General features: G+C 35.3%; 1 pseudogene; it reads right to left on the bottom strand.

The window, feature by feature from the left end:
- Positions 1 to 717: 717 nt before the first annotated feature.
- LOC110135973 (NADH dehydrogenase [ubiquinone] flavoprotein 2, mitochondrial-like) overlaps positions 718 to 9,180 on the bottom strand; it is a 69,666-nt pseudogene continuing 61,203 nt past the window's right edge.

The following is a 9,180-nucleotide window of genomic DNA, read 5'->3' as shown; positions in this document are numbered from 1 at the left end:
ATATGAAAGAATTTCTGAATGCTCTTCCTTAGGATCACTATACACTTCTGATGTTACAAGCAATCTAGGGATTTCTTGTAGGATTTTTCAAATTTTTTTTCAGCAAGGTCATTATGTGAAGGGTAAATATCTGTGTTCAAAGTGTTTACTGAACCTCAATCTACTGTTTATATATTTTTATATCAAGGCACAAGTCAGAATCTTCAAATCTGATTCTGGTTGTATTTTCTCTCTTGTACTTCATTTCTGGCCTCACCTCCTGGTGTCTCCCACTTTGCTGCAAAGAAAAGTCTCTCCATGCTTTCAGTTTTGCTAAATTATATGATTTTGCTAAAAATTGTAAAGTTATAAGTTTAAGAAACTTAGGTCTGATTCTTCATATTAAAATGTGGATTTGGGAAATTTGGAAATTCTTTTGAATAAAGCTTAGATTTTGAGATAATGACTTATGACTTAAAAATCAGATTTAAAATACATAGAAAATAATTTTCTATGCAAATTCAGTGGTTGGGGTGATATAGATCAAATGAAAGATTGAATATGAAAATATTTTTAAATATTATGTTCTTTATGCCCACTGAACTAAGAACCTCACTATATGTACCTCAATTTTCTGCAAATTATATATTCTGCCAAGTGTTTTTTTACCTTTTTTTTTTTTTTAGGAGATTCATATTTTATTTCTCCAGTTGAAATAATTATACAGTCAAATATAAATTAAAGGCCTGGTTGTACATGAAACCCAGGTCCTTTAGGTGGTTCAGTCAAACAGGTAAGACCTCTGGCTGATTCACATGAGACGCATTCACTCCTTGGCCCAGATTTTGGGATTCTGCCTGCCTTGAGTTCATTAATAATTTCTTTAAAATCCTTAAGTGTCAGATCCTCCTAGTAGCTGTCGTTTATTTGAACCATTGATGGGTTTACACAGGCCCCTAAACATTCCACTTCTATAAGAGTGAAGAATTTGTCAGGTATAGTCTCTCCAACCTTTATTTCAATTTTTTTTTTTCTTAATGGCCTCCAGTATGCTGTCAGATTTTCAATGCATGCAAGGCATAGTAGTGCATACTTGAATATACTTTCCAACTGACTTTGCAATATATATTGTATAAAAAGTTTGTACATCATATACACTCATCAGAGGTACTTGTAAAATATCTTCAGCCTTGTTCATAGCAGAGTTGGGCAGCCATCCATTCTTTCTTTGGGCTAAATCCAGGATCAGAAGCACAGCTTCTGCTTTATGCCCCTTTAGGTGGTGTTGTTGTCCAGTCCTTCATTTGTTTCCGAATTTTGTGACCCCATGAACTGCAGCACACCAGGATTCTCTGACTTTCAATATCTGCTTGAGTTTGCTCAAACTCATGTCCTTTGAGTATGACACCATCCAACTATCTTGTCCTCTTTTACCCCCTTCTCCTCAATCTTTCTCAGCATCATGGTCTTTTTCAATGAGTTGTTTCTTTGCATCAGAGGTCCAAAATATTGAAACTTCAGCTTCAGCACCAATACTTCCACTCAATATTCAGAGTTGATTTCCTTTAGGATTGACTGGTTTGATCTTGCTGTCCAAGGGAGTCTCAAGAGTCTTCTCCAACACTACAGTTCAACACTACTGTTGTTCAGCATTCAGTCTTATTTATGGTCCAGCTCTTACATCTGTATGTGACTACTGGAAAAACCATAGCTTTGATTTTACAGACCTTTGATTACAGAGTGCTGTCTCTGATTTGTAATATGTGTCTAAGTTTTTCATAACTTTTCTTCCAAGGAGCAAGCATCTTTTTATTCCATGGCTGCAGTCACTGTCCACAGTGATTTTGGATCCCCCCAAAAGAAAGTCTATCACTGTTTCCATTGTTTCCCCATCTATTTCCCATGAAACGATGGGACCAGAGGCCATGATCTTTGTTTTTTGAACAATGGGTTTTTTCACTCTCCTCTTTCACTTTCATCATGAGGCTCTTCGTTTCTATTCACATTCAGCCATAAGGGTGATGTCATCTGCATATTTGAAGCTATTGATATTTCTCCCATCGATCTTGATTCTAGCTTGTGCTTCATCCAGCCCACATTTCGTGTGATGTACTCTGTGTATAAGTTAAATAAGCAGAGTGATGATATACAGCCCTGACATATTTCTTTTCCAATTTGAAACCAGTCTGTTGTTCCACGCCTAGTACTAACTGTTGCTTCTTAATCTGCATAAAGATTTCTCAGGAGTCAAGTAAGGTGACCTTTATTCCCATCTCTTTAAGAATTTTCCACAGTTTGTTGTGTTCCACACAGTCAAAGGCTTTGGCATAGTCAATAAAGCAGAAGTCATTTTTTTTTTTTAAACAATTGTCTCTGTCCTCTTAAGAGTTTTCCACTGTGAAATCAAATGGAATATCTAGATTATGGTCACATAATTTACTTTTACTTATTGATCAGCACACCTAAAATAGTCCTGATCAAACAAGAATTACAAATAATTTGTATGTGTCTGTGATTGAAATGTTTTTGACATCTTCCTTCCACAACTTTAAAACAATTATAGAATATTTTTTAAACATATCTTGTTATGTATTCCTTCTAAATCTCCTGTTTTGTTAAACTTTCCTCATATTATGTGAATTTAGTTATTATATGTGAGATTTTTTAACCTAATTATCTTTAAATGTCCTATTTTATTGCAAATTAAACACACAGATGGTATTTGTAAGTTTTTTTTCTTAAGTTTTTTCCTTATGTGTATGGATATTAGGGAAAACTTGGTATTTTAATATTAATTTTAATAATTCTGATATTGAAGTCCATAAAATTCTGGAAGCTCATCTTCCTTTGGCAATGTTTTCAGTTACAGATAAATATATATATATATATATATATATATATATATTTTTATGTGTGTGGGGGGCGTCTAGGGCATCTGTTGGAGAAGGAAATGGCAACCCATTCCAGTGTTCTTGCCTGGAGAATCCCAGGGACAGAGGAGCCTGGTGGGCCACCATCTATGGGGTCACACAGAGTCGGACAAGACTGAAGTGACTTAGCTGCAGCAGGGCATCTGTGATTATCTTACTAGTAGAGAAACTCAGAGACAAATAGAACAGACATTATAGGAAGAAAGAAAAGGTTGTTAAGGAATTCTTGGGAATTTATGAATCCTTAATGTCTCATGACAGACATGCCAACATTTAGAGTGTAATGAAAGGAAACTGTCAGCACACCACTGTGGTAGTGGAGAGGAGTGGACATTGTTTAGCTCAATTAGCTGGTCTTCATCTAAAAGCCTTCCAGATGAGGCCAAAAAACTGCTGTGAGGTGATGAATCATGTGTTTTAACCTTAAAATATTCCTTTAATTATAAATACATCATTTTTTAAGCCTATACATTTCAGGTCTGGAGATAGAGCATTCTACATCTGCAATTAAAATAAACAAATGTGTGTCCTTTCCAGGATATGCAGAGAACACTAGTTACTCACAAAGAGGAACATACCATGCAATTTGACTCAGAAAAACACATATGAGAAGTTAATCTGCTTTCTACACTCACCAATTCTCATTTAGAAGAGAAAACTCCTGGGGCATCATTTGATGAATAGCTAAAAAATTCATTCATAACATATACAACAGATATATTTAATATTCATAAAATGCATTCCCAATATAAGGCCAATGTTTTCAATATAAACATTAAATAGATATATCAGATGACAATTAGTTTTTCTGAGGATTATGATGACAGATTCTTGTGATATAAAATGTTATTGCCTATTATCTTGTGCATTTAACATATTTAATTAAATGTGCATCCTTTTAAGTGTTAATACACATAATATTTTCCTTCAGCTGCAGGTGATAAACAATGATTTTGTTTTCTACTCTATACAAATAATAAGCAGGAAAGTGTCATTTGGGAAAAAAAGTGAAGCTATATCTTTGGAAGAAAAGCTATGACCAACCTAGACAACATGCTAAAAAGCAAAGACATTACATTGCCAACAAAGGTCCATCCAAAGCTATCGTTTTTCCAGTAGTCATGTATGGATGTGAGAATTGGACTATAAAGAAAGCTGAGAACCAAAGAACTGATGCTTTTGAACTGTGGTGTTGGAGAAGACTCTTGAGAGTCCCTTGGGCTGCAAGGAGATCAAACCAATCAATCCTAAAGGAAATCAGTCCTGAATATTCATTGGAAGGACTGATGCTGATTGGCCACCTGATGTGAAGAACTGACTTCCTGGGAAAGATCCCGATGCTGGGAAAGATCGGAGGCAGGAGGAGAAAGGGATGATAGAGGATGAGATGATTGGATGGCATCAATGGAAATGACTTTGAGTAAACTCCGGGAGTTGGTGATGGACAGGAAAGCCTGGCGTGCCTCAGTCCAGGGGTTGCAAAGAATTAGACACAAGTGAGTGACTGAACTGAACTAAACTGATATCTGTGAGGAAGCTTCTAATTATAGCATTAGATTATGTATGACTTTCACAGATTAAGTTATTGCCCATGTGAAGCAACACATTATCAGAGAGAAATTATTTAGTATCTACATTATTAGGCCACAACAACCTCAAGTAATCTCGCCTTTGAAAGAGCCTCTTTTGTCATTGTTTTTTGAACAAGAGACTATTTTTCTAACTCTAGCTCTAAATTGTACATTAGTCTTAATTCTTCTTGGCATGTGACAGTTCAATTTAGATGAGGACAGTCATAAAACATCAAGTTCTTCTCCTTCCAGTTCTCCTTTCCAGTGTTGTCTGTGTTGGATAGAGGAGCTTCCTGATGACCTGTTGAGCTGGTGGGAAAAATGAAAGAATGAATGCACAAATGAATAAACAAATAAAGCCTAAAGCTGAAAATATTCCATGAGTGGCAGGGAGGGATGGAGAAAAAGGAATATTTTTAACTTTTCATTTACTGAAGTTTGATGAGGTGATGTTTAGGTTCCTCAGGATTCACTTGTGAATTAAGCTGGAAGAGTCAAATGTAATTTTTTCTAAGAGTCTCTGAGCCATAGAAATAGGAACTTTGGGCCTTAGCTATGATTACTTCTCAAATCTACTGGAAGCAGTATTTAAGTAGGACACAAGACCAGGAAGGAAGAATAGTGTAATATAGAGAACCTCACGTATGCATAAGGGATCTTTCATGTATTTACTCAACTTCCTTTTGAAGTTAGTGGTAAGCCTTAAGAAATATTTTTTGTGATGCTTTTTTTTAAATTAATGAATTGGGTTATTGGAACTTTTAGGTTTTATTGTTTAACAAAGAAATAGTTGCCATAGGTGATTATTATTGTAAGAGGTAAATATTTCCTATATAATTTCTCATTAACATTGGACAAACTATAATGAAAAACAGGAATGACATTTCTTAGAATAGGTCCATTCTCAAAGGATTCATCATACATTGCATACCTCCTAAAATGTGGACATGCGCCTTCATTCTGTAGTTATCTTTGAAGTAAAGTCGCTCAGTCGTGTCCAATTTTTTGCGACCCCATTGACTGTAGCCTACCAGGCTCCTCAGTCCATGGAATTTTCCAGTCAAGAGTAGTGGAGTGGATTGCCATTTCCTTCTCCAGGGGATCTTCCCGACCCAGGGATCAGTCCTGGGTCTCCTGCATTGCAGGCAGACGCTTTACCAAGTAGGGTTAAATTAATTAAGATAAAAAAACTATTAGAGATTTGGAAATCCATGCATGAACTGCTAGCTTGAATATGACATTTTTTTAATGTCCTGTGTACTTTTGAAAACCATTATTAGCATAGAATATCTGTGCCTAATATATTGTAATAGGTCTTACTTAACCCTTCTATACAAGATTAGTGCCAACAATCAATCATTAGTAGCAGATTTTAGAAAGAAAATTCTGATGTGTTGATCTGAATATATTCCTATAAGCTCATTTTTCACTTGCAAAGACAGAGAATGTTTAGTTAAAAACCAACCTTATCTAGGAATAGCTGCATTTCTGTCAGGGAGAAAGCTGATAGAAAGATTTGGCAGCTATAGAAATAAGATATACTCTAGAAGTTGTGTTTATTTTTTCCACATAAATTCCTTCAAGAAATATGTATACCTCATTTTTTATTATTGTAAAGGAGGAAAAAAAATCCCTTTCTCTTATACAATCCACTGTCACATATATTGGTATTTTTAGTACCTTAATAAAACCCCGGGATTTGTTCTAAAGAACATCACATTATGGATGTTTCCTTGAGAAAACGCAACAGTGAGCTTTAGTTAAACAAAGAATTATGCCTCTTTGTTTCAAGTGAATTTAGTTTAAATATAGTCATTTGAAATATAAGTTTAAGCAGAATTTTAATTAGCTTATAAGCCCTGAAATATACTTCTCAGTAATGCTGAGTGTTTTGAGTCTCTGCTTTCAGACTCACTCCATATTAATTTTAGCATGATAAGCAACCTTGTCTTTCATGCATTTTAAAGTCAAACAAATAAGATTGTTATTGACTCTAGTCACTTTATATTAACTCTCTGGTACCTGGTTATTATCATCTGATCCAGAAGTTCAAAAGGATCCAGCATTGCCTCTGAAAAAGTGCCAAGTTAGAAGGGAACTGAGACATTGATTTGCTAAGAGATAGTTGGTTTCTTGGACAACACATCCTTGTGTTCAGAGATAGAGGTAAAATATTAAGCATAGCCTCTGTTTAAACTCCTAACATTACAAAGACAATGTTAGTAAATGATAATACTCTTAGCTGCTCTATTAATTGCATAATGTACTAATAAATACTAATAGTTATTGAATATTCACTACAAATTTTGCTGTGCTAAGTCTTTACATTTAATTTCTTCTTCATCACTCACAACAATCTATGGTTTGTAAATTTTCCAGTGAGGTAGGAAAATGACAATTATTAAATATTTTGCTTCAACATCACTCATCTTGGACGTGACACAGAAGAGAGTCTGATTGAGGTCTATTTATGTCTAGAGTTCAAATATTTAACCTCTTTGCTATATTGTGAAAAGACACAATTTGACATACTACTTCTACTACTAATAATAAGCATTCATTAAACATTTGCTGATACCCTTCTAAATGATTCCCAATTATTAATTCTTACATAGGTTCTACTATCCCACCATCTACAATCAATAGTACTCAAGATAGTTGTCTTATCAAATATACAATCCTGGTAATATGCCTAATAGCATTATTGTGAAAGTCACTCAATCATGTCCAACTCTCTGTGACCCCATGCACTATAAAGTCCATGGAATTATCCAGGCCAGAATATTGGAGTGGGAAGCCTTTCCCTTCTCCAGGGGATCTTCCTGACCCAGGGATTGAACCTAATACTCCTGCATGGCAGGTGGGTTCTTTACCAGCTGAGCCTCAAGGGAAGCCCCAAAGCATTATAAATATGTGTATGCACACACACACACACACACACACACATGTGTGTAAGTATATATATATATATATATATATATATGTATTACACACACATAAATATGAACTAGAGTGTTTATAGTACCCCTATTTACAGATGCCACCAAACTGGAAATTGTCCAAACATCCACTAGTGTTTGAATGGATAAATAAATTGTAATGTATGTAAAGAATAGAACACTATAGAGCAAAATTATGTTGAAATTCATAATTAAATGTTGAATGAAAGAAGAGTGCATTTTTTTAAAAAGTATGTACTAATCCAATTTTTATCCAATATAAAAATAAGCAAAATTAATGTATGTTGTTATAAGTCAAAGTAATGATAACCCTCTGAAATGAGTAAAGTGACTAGAAGAGATATAAAAAGAAGACTCTGAGAAGCTAATATAATTTTTTTAGGTGGTGATTATTTATCTATCTATATCTATCTTTATATATATATATATACATGACAAAATGTGGTCCATTGGAGAAGGGAATGGCAAACCACTTCACTATTCTTGCCTTGAGAACCCCATGAACAGTATGAAAAGGCAAAAAGAGAGGCTAGTGAAAGGTGAACTCCCCAGGTCAGTAGGTGCGCAATATACTACTAGAGATCAGTGGAGAATAACTCCAGAAAGAATGAAGAGATGGAACCAAATAAAAACAACACCCAGTTATAGATGTGGCTGGTGATGGAAACAAGGTCCTATGCTGTAGAGAGCAATATTAAATAGGAAGCTGAAATGTTAGGTCCATGATTCAAGGCAAAATGAAAGTGGTAAAATGAGATGGCAAGGGTGAATGTCGGCATTTTAGGAATCAGTAAACTAAAATGTAGTGGAGTGGGTGAATTTAACTCAGATGACCATTATATCTACTACCATGGTCAGGAATGCCTTAGTAGACATGGAGTAGCCATCATAGTCAACAAAAGAGTCTGAAATGCAGTACTTGGGTGCAATCTCAAAAACGACAGAATGATCTCTGTTTGTTTCCAAGGCAAACCATTCAATATCATGGTAATCAAAGTATATGCCCCAAACAGTAATGCTGAAGGAGCTGAAGTTGAACAGTTCTATGAAGACCTACAAGACCTTCTAGAACTAACACCCAAATACGATGCTCTTTTCATCATAAGGAGTTGAAATACAAGCATAGAAAGTCAAGAAACACCTGGAGTACAGGCAAATTTAGCCTTGGAATACAGAATTAATCAGGGCAAAGGCTAATAGAATTGTTCCAGGAGAATGCACTGGTCATAGCAAACACCCTCTTCCAACAACACAAGAGAAGACTCTACACATGGACATCACCAGATGGTCAATACTGAAATCAGATTGATCATATTATTTGCAGCCAAAGAAGGAGAAGCTCTATACAGTCAGCAAAAACAAGATTGGTAGCTGACAGTGGCTCAGATCATAAACTCACTATTACCAAATTTAGACTTATGGAAAACCACTAGACCATTCAGGTATGACCTAAATTGAATCCCTTATGATCATACTGTGTAAGTTAGAAATAAATTTAAGTGACTATACCTGATAGACAGAGAGCCTGATGAACTATGGGCAGAGGTTTGTGGCATTGCACAGGAGACAGGGAGTAAGACCATCTCCAAGAAAAAGAAATGCAAAAGAGGAAAATGGCTGTTTGAGGAGGCCTTACAAATAGCTATGAAATGGAGAGAAACAAAAAGCAAAGGAGAAAAGGAAAGATATACCTATGTGAATGCAGAGTTCCAAAGAAGAGCAAGGAGAGATAAGAAAGCC

The sequence above is a fragment of the Odocoileus virginianus genome, chromosome 10 (genome assembly GCF_023699985.2).
Source record: "Odocoileus virginianus isolate 20LAN1187 ecotype Illinois chromosome 10, Ovbor_1.2, whole genome shotgun sequence".
Lineage (NCBI taxonomy): Eukaryota > Metazoa > Chordata > Mammalia > Artiodactyla > Cervidae > Odocoileus > Odocoileus virginianus.
The sequence above is the reverse complement of the archived record's forward strand: the minus strand, read 5'-3'. Positions and strand labels throughout refer to the sequence as shown.